Below are 13,096 nucleotides of genomic sequence, written 5' to 3' on the forward strand. Positions count from 1 at the left end.
CAGGCTCTATTCCTTTGTGCTATCTTTTGTTTCTTTGCTGATCCAAGGGACATTTTTTTTTTGAGTTTAGTAGTATGAGCTGGGGAGTGATTATTTAAGATCTGTAGGAAAGTATTGTTGAATTAGGTTACTGCTTGATCTAGGGATAGTAGATTTAGCATGTTCCAGTTATGGTGTTTTAGTTCAAGTTTGAAGTTGAATTGGTCGAAGTTATTTTTGTTCCATGTAATTTGTTATAAGGGGTAGAGTTGGTTTGAGTTTTCTATTTTAGTAAGAAGATAGGTTGGTGGTCGCTAAGGGTGTCTGGAAGGGCTCCTGCATGGTATGGAGTGTTGACCTTACTTATCAAGATACAGTCTAGGAGGCTTTCTTTGGTTTTATTGTTTCCTAGTCTAGTGCTAGACTGAATGATTTGGGAGAAGTTATAGAGATTAATATGGGTGGTGGGGTTAGTAGTTCAGCATTGTTCCAGTCAATAATGAAATCACCTAGGATGATAGCTTCTTGGGGTAGATATTGATTTACCCACTGTAGGAGGGCTTCTAGGGAGGGGATGTTTTTACCTGGTGGTATGTAACCGGTGATTAAATTGATTGATTTTTTTGTCAGTTAGTTTGAGTTTGGCTAGGAGAAATTCAGAATTATTAATGGGGGGGGGGGGGGATTGAGTATTTATGGCGACAAGTTGTAGGTTGTTTTTGTAAATTAATGCTACACCTCCCCCTTTTTAGACAATCCATCATGGTGCAGCACATTGTAATCTGTTGGGAGGAACTCATTGTCGGGTGTAGTGGGTTTTACCCAGATTTCAGTTAATGATAGTATATCGGGGAATAGGTGGATAGTAAAGCATAGAGGAGGTGCACTTTGTTATTGATGCTACGGATATTTAAATTTAGTAGTAAAAGACTATTTTTTGGTCTAGTCATGGGACTTTGGTTGGGTGTGGGACATGGCTTAGATGTGGGGTTTATACAGGGGCTTGGCCCTGGATTAGGTTCATAGGTAGGTACTAGGCTATCAGCCCAAGGGCCTACGTAAGCCTAGCCAACAAGGTTCCCTGGCTTACGCCACCCAAGAAAGTTATTTTCCTGTGCCACTGTTGAGCAGAGACACAGAAGTGATCCCCGGGGTGTATTTCCTATTTCCCATCCACTCATCAAGATTTTTCTTGAAGAGTGCTAATGAAGAACTTTGCTTGACATAGATGGGTAGCCTGTTACAGAGTATGGGAAGTCTCTGGGACAGGAATCTATCCCTCCAGCATGTGCTGTTTATTGTGGTGACAAGGTTTAGGTCCCTAGAGCGTGTAGCTCGGAGGGATTGGGATTTCATTAGGTGTAGCATTTCCAACAGCTCTGGTTTTGACATAGCTTTATATGTTTGGCAGAGATCACCTCGGAGTAGGCAATATGCTACGGAATAAAGCTGGAGTTTTTTGAGACGGTCAGTGTAGGGCATTTGTTTGAGGCCAGTAATCCTCTTTGCGAGGTACTTCTGTGGCCTTTTCAGCTGCTGCAGATGTCTTGTGAGGTACATTCCAAAAGGGGCATTGTACTCTATAATGGGTCTAATGAGTGGCGAGTAGAGGGGAACAATGACCTCTTTTTTCCTGGATGAGAACCCTTTTATGATGAGGTGTGCCACATAGAAGGACTTTCTGACTACTGTGGCGATATGACTATGAAAGGAGAGACTACTGTCCACCTGGGTCCCAAGGTCTCTTATCAAACATTCAGTGTTAAGTAGATTGCTGCCTATGTGGTAGTTCATGGGCACAGAGTTTTTACCAAAGAGGATGCACTTTTTGGCACTGAGCTTGAGGCCATGGCTCTGACACCAGGAATCTGTCTCAGCGAGGCCCTTCTGTATGATGTCCACATCATTTGGGGACTTGACTATGGCTCCTAGTTTGCAGTCATCTGTGAACTTGGCTAGCCAGAGGCCTTCTGTGTTAGCCTGTACTTCAGAGAAGTAGATACCAAACAGGAGAGGTCCCAGGACTGAACCCTGTGGTCCTCCACTTGTCACTGGTTTGAGGTCAGATTTGGAGTCTGCAACTTTTACAGTGTGGGTTCTGTCAGTAAGCCAGTTGGCAACCCATCTTATGACCTAGGGATTTATACCTAGTTTACTGGGTTTAGCTGTAATTCCAGAATGGGGGATGGTGTTGAAAGCCTTGGTGAGGTCAAGATAGGCTGTGTGAACCACCTTACCTTCATCTACGGCTTTGGTAACTGCCTCAAAGAAGTTGATCAGGTCCAGGAGGCATGAACTGCCTTTCACACACCCAAACTGGGTGGGATCCAGAGTTTGGAGGTTACCAATGTCTTTGCTTATGAGTTCCATGATGATACATTCCATGGCCTTGCAGACCAGGCTCATCAGGCTAATAGGTCGATAGTTCCCAGATCAGTGGTGGCTCCCCCTTTGTGGAGTGGTATAACTGTTGCTGTGCACCATTCAGTGGGCACAAAGCCTGATGCAAGGCTATTGTTGAACATGGTGCTTAAGTGGGGAGCCAGTTCATTTTGAAGTTCATGTAAAATGCAGCCTGGGATGTTGTCTGGTCCCATGGATGCTGTGTTTTTGGCTTTAGAGAATGCTGCTTTTACCTGCGTAGTTGTGATTACAGGGACTCTGCATTCTTCCTGTATAGATATGGGCCATTTAGGGGGTGAGGGGGGGTAAAGTTAGCTCTGAACCTATCTGCCCGGATGTTGGCAATATCAGTTGGTTGTGTAATTTTCGTGCCATTGTGCTGTAACTCAGAGCAGATCTGGGTGTTGCCATCAAGATTCTTGACATAGCTATAGAATGCTTTGTGGTTGTCCTTAGAATTAGCTGTGATTTTGTTTTCGTAGCTAACTTTGGAGTATCTTATAAGGGATCTTAGCTTCTTACTGAGGCTGACCAGGGAGTTTCTCCACTCATGGGATTTTACTCTCTTCTGCAACAGTTTCTTCCTTCTGTTGTACAGTTTGTTTATGGCAGGGGACCACCAGATTGGCTTCCTTTTTTTGGAGGATAGTGTCTTGGTTCTGTTTGGGATAGCATGATCCATGCATTTGTGTAAATGCTTATAGAGTGCATTTGTGTAGGATTCAGCAGTTGTAACTGTATTGTCCATCTGCATGGGTGTCATGAAGTTCACCACTTCTGTCTTAAGAAGCATGAAGTTGGCTTTGGAGAAATTTTTTAACGTGGCTTCTTTAATGGGGGGGTGGGATGTGGATATCAATGGTGATTAGCTTATGGTCGGATTGGACCAACGAGGAGTTGACTTCAGGTGTGGAACACCAGTCACTCATGTTGGTAATGACTAGGTCTAGGATATTGTTGCCCCTGGTGGGGGTGTGGATAAGTTGATCCAGGGCATTGAAGTTTATGAATTCCAGAAAGCGTTGTGCTAAGGAGTTGGTACACGAGTAGTTTTCCCATTTAATGGTGGGGTAGTTGAAGTTGCCCATTATTAGGGTGTTTGGTTGAACCCTAATATTTTCCAGTACATCAAGAAAAGAGGAGTGGGAATCCTGGAGCATGGTGGGGGATCTGTAGCAAGCTACAATTTGGATTGCAGTTTTGTCCAGAGTTAGTTGCACTTAGATAACCTCGGATGCATTATGCTGAGCAACTAGCCTGGAGATGTGGATATCCTTAATGAATATGGACACAGCTCCGCCTTTGGTATTTTGGTCCAGGTTACTTGGCCGAAAAGTGTGGTATGAGTTATAGCCTGGTAGTGCAGGGGTGCTCTCTGGAACCTTGAACCAGGTCTCAGTCACTGCACAGATATCGATGGTCTCCATTTTAAGGAGTGCCTCGAGTGCATTTTGAGATTTTGACTTCTAGCATTGAGTAGCATTACCCTCAGTTTTTGCTTGCCTGTTCCTGTTACAGTGGTGAATTTGTCATTTGAACCTTGCCTAAAAAAGGCACTATGGGGTGGTAAGAGCCTTACCCAGTATCTGGAATCCCAGGGGCGACAGGTGCAAAGCATCGTGGTCTGTCGACCATGTCATCCCAAGCAGACAGATACCGGATCCCCTATGACACCAGAAGCTTAGCCAATTGTTGAAGTCAATCATTTTGTCCTTGTACTGCGGTATCATTCTGGGTGACGGCAGAATGCTACTCAGGGCTAGGGTCATACCTGCCTGGGCTACAAGATTGGGAGAGCTCTTCCATGTCTCTTTTCATGTAGTCCAGGGAGGTATGTCTCAGGTCATTCACACCAACATGGACAATGACAGAGTCATATTTGTACTTGTTGAGGAGTGACCTGAGTGCGTGAGTTATGTGGCAGATCCTGGCACTCGACAGGCAGCTGACAGTAACCTTCTCCTTGTTTAGCCTGGTGAGTGGGACATCAGTGTGCCTGACTATAGAGTCGCCTATGACTAGCGTGTTGGGTACATTGTTTTGCCTTATTGGCTGTGGTTGAGTGGCACACTGAGTCTGTGGGCTATGTGTCATTTGAGTTGTGTTGGGGGATGGAGGTTGCTTGTGTTTCTGCTTTGGAGGTCTCTGTTGCTTAGACAGATTATTATTGAGAGCCTCCGAAAATGTTTTTGTGTTACTATGTGTGGATTTTGGTGGTGTAGATTTAGTGAGACTATGTGATGAGTGTGGTGTCGTGCAAATGTTTACCTTCTCCTCTTGACTGTCAAGTTCAGTCTTGGTTGGAGAGAGCTTTACCTCCAGTTTGGCTAGATAAGTACATCTCTCGCAGGTTGTACTGTTGGGTGGTAGGAGGAGAAGGTTGTCTGTGTACATGAGGCAATTTCTACATTGCCTCAAGATGCCCAGATTCATCAGATAGACAAGAGAGAACACTGGGAGCTGACCCTTGGACATACCTGAATAAAAAACTATTTTCCTCTAGATAAGTGAGGAAAGTGAGTACAAGAGCTGTTTTTCTATAAGCAAGTGAAAAAAGTAAGTACAAAAACTGATCCCTGGGGGCAGGGTAGGGGAGTGGAGTGAGCCTGAGAGTAAGCGAGGGTGAACGGAGTGGGGTATCACTGAGATCAACAGGTAAGGCAGAGTCCTAAAAACAATCAGTGAGCTAGGTAAGGGAAATTCTTAATTAAATTGTGTTGGTTTGCTAAAACAGAAGTAAAGATAAAGCCAATTAAAGAGTTCTTTGGGTATTTAAATAATGTAATGAAATATGGCAATTATGCAGTTATATGGATATATGTGAGTGTGAAACTTAAAACAGAAATTGGGGCACTAGGAGTTTGCTAGAGCAGTATAATATAGTAGTCTAGCAATATAGTGGACTAGGTTTCTTAGTGAGACATGGGAGGTCATAGGGGACTACTACTGGGATGGGGCCCAACTGCAGACAGCACCTGGTCTTCTACCAGTCCTGCTAACAGGTTGTTATAGTATTAGATAGTAACCTGCATATATAAAGTAGCTGGTCACAGGTGGTCTGTTCAGTGAAATTCAGCTTGAAGTATTCAGGGGTGGGTGACTGAATTCCTGACGCAGTGGATGAGCTGTGGAATAAAAGATAGACAGGGGTAAGTCAGGCAATAGTAGCTTGGTTAGTAGATATGCAATGATAAGCCAACTAATAATGGGGTGGGGGTAGAACTAAGGGAAGGGTGCTGTAACTGACCAAGGCACTAGCAGGCAATTTTGGAAGATAATTTGTTTGGTATACTAATCATTAATGGAAGATATGAGTATAATGTAGAGCTAACACTGCCTACAGGGTAATGAGATTCTGTATTTAATTAGGTATGGAAGACCCAAATGCCAGATCCCAAGGTTATGTGTATGACCACTGGATGGCGCTGCTAACTAGGTTGGTCACAATAATGCTTAGCTGATGGTGTAAAAATATGGTCATACAGTGTGCCCCGTTTTACAGGCAAGTGAGATGGAACACTGTTAAGCCATGAATACTGTTTTCCTTTACCTTCTGGTTTTAGTTGTTAGGTACAAATAAAGTAACAGTACAGCCTGTAAGTGGTGCTCTATGGATGTACGGGATTCTGTTCAGCAAGGAGCAAGGATAGAAAGGGATAGGGTCTGGTAGGCCATAAACCTACAGTAGAAACCTATGGTTTCATCCAGACCAGGCAGCATTCTATGATGTTAACAGGGGTAGACAGGTTTTCATAGACATCGGACCGTACAGATATTAACTATTAAGGTAGGAAGGAGATATACAAGGGCAGTGCAGACAAACCATTTCACTATATTATCACAAAAGCATGTAGAATGGAGTCAACCTAAGTCAGAGGACAGAAATTAGGCACTACCGTTCAGTATTACAGCTATGGCTGTTGTATTAATTACAATATATGCCGAGTAAACTGCAGACAACAGGAGAAGGGAATAAATATCAGCAATACACAGTCAGCATACTCAGGAAACACATTCTAAGCCGTTCAATAGAACACATGCAGCCATAGCATAGAGATAATGCATGCCAGATAAAATTCCAGACATCAGGTAAAAAAGAAAAACATAATTATCATCAGGTAATACTGCAGTGGTCAATCTCAAACAGCAATTTAAAGCAACAGGAATTGTTTCCATGGAAAATCACTAACAAAGTTATCTGATAGGGCTAAATGCACAATGCAAATAAAAGCAAATGTTCACTTGCACATGTAGTGGCTAGGGGAGATGATCTACAGTTGGTGCCAAACAAACAAGGGATTTCAAACCTTGGACAGGTCAGAGGGGAGGGGGAAGGGTATAAGACAATAGGTAGATGCCATAATGACATGCACCGAGAACAACAGGTAAGGCAGAAAGTCATAATGCATGTCACAAATTATGTAAAGATGTGAAATGTGTTATTTGGCTAAAAAAAACAAAAAAAAGTTACACTTAAGTCAATAAAATTTCACTAAGGCTTCAATGGCAGCTGATGAAATGAAGGGGTATTAATTAAGTCTAATACCAGAAATTTGAAAAATAAAAATGATTATTATGTAAACATCTTGAAATTCATAGCCAAGGAGATCAATAAATTATCACCTATGTGTTATTGTAGTTGATCTAACATTAATATTTTGGATATGACTAGTATTCTGTTTTTTTTCCTGAACAGGTATGCATAGTTTTTACTAGCAGAAGGATCTGTCTTGTTACTGGACATAATGGCATAGATCTGAGGTTCTACATAACTGGAGTCAGTTATCTTGTTAGAAGTCTTACTAATATATTTAACTCATCTATTTTGAGACGTGGTTGTACACCAGAAATCTTGAGACATGGCTATGATTCAGAAATGCTTTATTTTATTTTTCTTGTAGTTTCTGGTTATGTTTTATGAATCTAAAAAAGTGAGCTATAGTGATTCAAAACACTATGTAACAAATGTAAAATAAATAAAATAAATAAATAAAACAGAACAGGTAAAACACCTGAGACAAGTTAAGGAATAATGCTGAGACAATTAAGGAATAATGACAAACTGGTATACACTGTATGCTTTTCAGGTATAAATGTGTGCACTACAGAATGTGTGATAACATGCTTTATTATAGAATATAGAAAAGATTCTCTTATGTGAGCCCTCAAAATGTTTAGTAAAATAGCATTAGAAGGGATAGAATGACAAGAATTATTCATCATCTTGCAAGTCAGCTAAAAATCATTAGTATTTAATAAATACCATGCAGAGAACTGAGATTAAGGCTAAAATATTATGGAAAATGATTTCTTATTACGAAACTGTAGCTAGCAATTATGACATTTCTCGTGGAGTATGAAAAACGTGTAGCCTGTTCAGGCTCAGAATATAAAATCTTGTGCTGAGCTATTCTCTAATAAACAACTTATATAGTTGTGTATAGCAGTAGCAGGGTTTTCTTAATGACTGAAGCAATATTGTATGCAGGGGACTGGGACTGAACTTCTTTTATCTGTCACTCTTGTCTACAGTAGTTTAGTACTCACTTTTCATCATATAAACAATGATTTTTATAAATGTCTGACATTATTTGTTTCTCTACTTGCTCATCCATTCATAGATCTAACTTATTTCTTATTATGTAGCCTCCTGATCTGGAACCATGCTCTTATGCTCTGTATCATATTATCCAAGTGCACCCAGGAAATCTACATCTTATAATACTGAATCACCCACCGTGCCCAAGAGGATATATTTGTTTTTTAGTAGTGATTCACCTTTATGAACTTTTAACAACCGCCACAAATCATCAGCATGTCTTTTAAAAGAGTATATTTGCAAAATGCAGTTGTCATTTAAGTGCTTAACATTGTGCTGTGCTTATGAACTCAGTATTCATGATTTATTAAATGGGTTGGTCCAATACACAGGCCAGGCTTATTATCTCTCTCCCTCTCTCTCTCTATATATATATATATATATAAATATTTATATAGATATATAGGTATAAATATATATAGATATATATATATATATATATATATATATATATATATATATATATATATATATATCTATATATATATATATATATATATCTATATATATATATATATATATACACACACACACACACACACACACACACACACACACACACACACACATATATATATATATATATATATATATATATATATACATACACACACACACACACACACACACACACACACACATATATATATATATATATATATATATATATATATATATATATATGGGTCTACTTTACATAGTCAAACTTTCAAATGTTCGACTTTCATATGGCCGAGACCATATGATCGAACAGTTAAAAGTTTGAACATGTAATAAAAAAAAAAAAATCAAACAAAAAAAAAACATAAAATAAAAGTTTCTACCAGGGGAGCAAGTCCCCCCTCACACCCCCCGCTATTTAAGTATACCAACTCCGAGATCGCACTACATCGCAGAAAAGGGAAATCTTCCCATTCCATGCTGTATGGAGATCTGTATTCAGACTATTAGAACTTTTAAAAGTTCGATCATATTGGAACTGGATTATGTACCTGAAACTACCAGAAAGCAGGACCTGACAAGCAGGTTACATCGGCTTATGTGATTTAATGACAACCCGCTTTTCTCTTTGAATTTGTGTGAGTTAGAACCAGTTAACAAGATGGACATACTAGAGAAGGAATTTTTTATCAGTAGATTTATTTTTATTTTATTTTATTTATTTTACGTTATTTTACATTTGTTGACCGGGCTAGTCTAGCTGGATACATGTCCATTCTCAGTAGAGGCCCGGGGAGAAAAGCCATAACAGATCAAATTATAACAAATATACAAATAATGCAAAAATCATGACAGGTCTCAAGAATAATAATAGCATGAAAATATATATATATATATATATATATATATATATATATATATATATTTTTTTTTTTTATAAATATATGAATACAATAATCAGTGGTGATGAAATAAGCAGTAAGCATCAATAGGTAGTGTGCAAGAGATGGTCTATATGCAGCATATAATAAAGTTTATTTTTAATAATATGGTATTTTACTGCTCTAGGAAAATATTATAAGTTAAAGAGCAAGTATTAGTTTAAAAGGAAAGAAGTTAGTCAGGGTGAGTACAGCTGCATTGCCAGTGTGTCTTAAGGAATAGCAAAAGTTTCTTTTTAAAGAGTGAAAGAGAGGTTAGAGTTGTTAGTTCAGTGGGTAATAAATTCCATAGCTTTCCTACAGAGTTAGAGTACAGGGAGTCACCTGATGAGTTATTTGATTTTGAAATGTTGATCAGCAGTTTGTTAGAGGAGCATAAGTTCTGTAGGTTTTTGTAAGGTTTAATGATTGTGGAGAGTACTGGGATGTTAATGGGTTGATGCAGGGTCTTATGGACAATGGCAAGCTGAAGATATTTAAGGTGGTTGGCAAATTCTAGCCAATCTAATTGTTTTAGGTTCCGACAGTGATGAGTTTGGAAGGAAGAACCTGTAGAAAATCTCGCAATATTATTGTAAGATATAGTCAGTTTGTTTATGTTATTTTTTGAAAGGTTGGTATATACAGGGGAGGCATAAAATAGAGTTGATATTAAGTGGGTTCTGGCTATAGTGGTCCTAGCTAGTGGTGTAAGAAAGGGCTTGATTCTGTAAAGGGATCCTAGTTTTTTGTTCACTGATTTTATTGTGTTGTTTATATGACTATCAAAGTTTAGGTTATTGTCTATTGTTATTGCTAATAGTTTAGTGGTTTTGTCGGGAGAAATAACAGTGCCATCATTAGATGTAAGTGTGAAATGAATATGGGTGGAGTTACGGGTTGGTGTAAAGAGTAACAATTTAGTTTTTTGGGGGTTGAGGAGGAGACAGCGGTCTGAGAACCATTGTTCTACAGTGTTGAAAGCTTCTTGGGTAAGAGATGTAAGTTCAGTGTGAGAGGAGGCTTTACAGATAATAGTAGAGTCATCTGCGTATTGAATGCAGGTAGAGTGTGGGAGTGCTGATTGAAGGTCATTAATATAAATGGAAAATAGGAGTGGGCCTAAAATAGAGCCCTGTGGGACACCAAGGGAGATTGGAAGGTTATTAGAGAGATTATTTTTCCAGAGTACAGCCTGTTGCCGGTTTTCAAGGTAAGATTTAAACCAATTAATGGCTAGTGTGTTGAGTGAAAGGGATTTCAGTATGTGTAGTAGGAGTTGGTGATTAACCATATCAAAGGCTTTAGATAAATCAATGAATACTGCAGAGGAAAGAATATTGTTGTTACGGTTTTTATTGATGCTGTCTGTGAAGGATAGAAGGGCAGTGGTGGTGCTATGGTAAGGTCAGAATCCATTTTGACAGTTGGTAAGTAAGTTGTTATGGAGAAGGTGTTCTAGTAGTTGATTATGGATACATTTTTCCATAATTTCAGCAAGAGGAGATAACAGAGCTATAGGACGAAAGTTAGAATATTCATTGGACTGGCCCCCTTTATGTAGTGGATAATATAAGAAATTTTCCAGATGGATGGGATAGTTCCTTCACTTATGGTTCTGTTGATCAGAATGGAAATGGGGTAAGCAATGGTTTTAGCTCCTTTTTGTAGGAATTCTGCTGGGAGTTGGTCTGCTGAGGGGGTGGTAGGTTTTAGCCTTTAGAGAAGGGAGCAGATGCTGGAAGCAGATACTGGTTGTATATGAAATGGAGGGGGTGGGATTATGGTAGAGGTGGGCGGATTTGAGGTATCAGGAGATAGATGGCTAGCAAGCTTTTGGATCGCGTCTGTGTGTTGTTAGCGGTTTGAGAGGGATTGTCAGGGTTGGAGCCAACTGGGTTGGGAGTGATTGATTGACCAGGGTATAGAAGTTTGTTAATACTAGCCCAACATTTTTGTGGTTCCTTGTGGTAGGAGTGCTGTAGGTAAAAGTTCTTCTTGTCTAATAGGATGGATTTTTTAGTAGTATTTCTATATTCTCTAAAGATTTGCTGATCTGAAGGATTTTTCGTGGAATGCCATTTTGCCCAGTATTTGTCTCTGAGAAGGATTTTTTGTCAAGTATTATTAGTAAGCCAGGGGGCTGGTTTAGTTTTATTTCTAATAGAACATGAAAGGGCATGATGGTCCAGGATAGCTAGGAATGTTGAAGTGAAGTATTCTACTGCTTCACTGATTGGAAGATATTTTAGTGGTGACCAGTTGCATTGTTTGAGTTCATTTTGGAAAAGTTCTGGGTTAAATTACTTTTTGGTGCGTAGTGTTCTGTATGAAAATGGGAAAGTTAAGTTGGTTTTATGTCTAATAATATAGGTTAGTGAGTGGTCACTTAGGTCATCTGGGAGGGTTCCTGCTATGTATACTTGATGAGGGCTATTAGTTAGTATCCAGTCCAAGGTGCTTTCTTTGTTGTTTGGTCTATTAATTCTGATGGTGGAGTCAATAGTTTGTGAGAAACCATAAAGGTTGAAATGAGTGGTTGGATGTGTAGTATTACAGTTATTCCAGTCTATATTAAAGTCTCCAATGTCTTAGATTGAGAGACATTGAGAACAAACTGTATAACCTGAAGTGTTACCAATGGCAACGCCTACATCTCAAAGCCTGTTTACATTTTTAAGTAATTCCCTGAGGCTTACATGTCCTGAAAATGCCAGCACATGGGTCTAGCTTTCCAGAGTTACTTTGGAAATGGCAGGAAATGAATTTGGAAATAAGTTTTAATTACATGCGGCTATTGATAACCTTCTTTAAACCAGAGAAAAATAATCTATCTAATGAAATAGACAATCTACTGAAGCAATTTGATTTCAGATCAGGTGCCAATATATATAGGACTAAACTAGAAGAAATTTTTACAAATGTGTCTATTGATGAGAATAAACTGAGATCCTTGAAAAGTAAGAAACTGAATCATGACTACAATGATTTTGTTAAAGGACACATATTTGTTTGGCCGTGTGATTCTAATCCTACTGTAGCAAACACAGTTAATATTACAACTAGCGTTAAAGGAAGGATTTCCTCTATTTCAAAAGAGACCACCACAACTCTTCCCAGCTGCAACCATGTGGAGCCACTGTCTGATGTAAGACCGTCGATGTCCTCAGACTTAGAGCGAACTTCCAGATTCACAGAGGGCGAAAGATTAGGAGCCAGAAAGAAGATGCCACCAACATACAACTACAATGTCAACCCTTTTCCATTACTACCAGTTCCGATAAAAGAAATGGACCTAAGGAATGACAAGAGGAAGAGAAAATAGTCATTCGAGATGGGTTCAGCCAAGACGTTGGCATGGAAGCAAATGAAAACACCGATTTAGTTTTTAACTTGTCCTCGCTCCACTTGACACCTGAAGAGGTCAGGGTACTTAATTTAGGGCTGTCATATATGTCAGCAAGAAAGGCAGATTTTATTGAAGTTATGCTACAACTTTGACTGTTTGCTAAGAACATTATGCTGAGAAGTATATTTAAGAACAATGATGATACACATATTCAAATGTATAGAAAGCCGAGTGTATTCTGCCCATAATTTTCAGCATCAGTGGAATTATTTTTAAACAAGTGTGAACTGGATTTATTTAGCATTAGACAATGCAATGCAAGGAACAAATTTGTTAACTTGACCGCTGCACAACAAATAGTTTTAAATTCATTGAAAGACAATCCGGATATACAACTACGTCTGG

Source organism: Protopterus annectens, chromosome 1.part2 (genome assembly GCF_019279795.1).
Source record: "Protopterus annectens isolate FY-2018-M chromosome 1.part2, PAN1.0, whole genome shotgun sequence".
In the NCBI taxonomy this organism is placed as follows: domain Eukaryota; kingdom Metazoa; phylum Chordata; order Ceratodontiformes; family Protopteridae; genus Protopterus; species Protopterus annectens.